General features: G+C 45.3%; 1 long non-coding RNA gene across 1 annotated transcript in view; it reads right to left on the reverse strand.

The window, feature by feature from the left end:
- The window catches only part of LOC128249841 (uncharacterized), a 238,133-nt gene that overhangs the window by 236,320 nt on the left and 1,327 nt on the right, over nucleotides 1–486 (reverse strand). The gene's annotated exons all lie outside the window — the stretch shown is intronic.

Below are 486 nucleotides of genomic sequence, written 5' to 3' on the forward strand. Positions count from 1 at the left end.
GCCAGACAGACGGCCAGACAGACGGCCAGACAGACGGCCAGACAGACGGCTGTCTGGATGGATGGGTAGATAAGATAGGTAGGTAGGTAGGTAGGTAGGTAGGTAGGTAGGTAGCTAAGTAGGTAGGTAGATACGTAAGTAGGGAGGTATGTGGGTAGATAGATAGGCAGACTGATAGACAGACAAATAAATCTGTGTATCTATCCATCCATCCATCCATCCATCCGTCTGTCCGTCTGGACGGCCGGACAGACAGACAGAGAAATAGACAGACAGACAGACAGACAGAGATAGATAGATGGATAGATAGATAGATAGATTTCTTTTATTAGCCACACAGGGCTCAACGAAGATGGGACAAATACAATGTAGAGCTTTTCTTTTTGGGAGGGGGAAAGGAAGGAAAAAAAAAAAAAAAAAAAAATTGGTGGTGTCGATCAAAAGGGATCGTAGGAAGGGAAAAAGGGGGAGTTCGATCAAAAGGGA

Source organism: Octopus bimaculoides, chromosome 18, assembly GCF_001194135.2.
Source record: "Octopus bimaculoides isolate UCB-OBI-ISO-001 chromosome 18, ASM119413v2, whole genome shotgun sequence".
In the NCBI taxonomy this organism is placed as follows: Eukaryota; Metazoa; Mollusca; class Cephalopoda; order Octopoda; family Octopodidae; genus Octopus; species Octopus bimaculoides.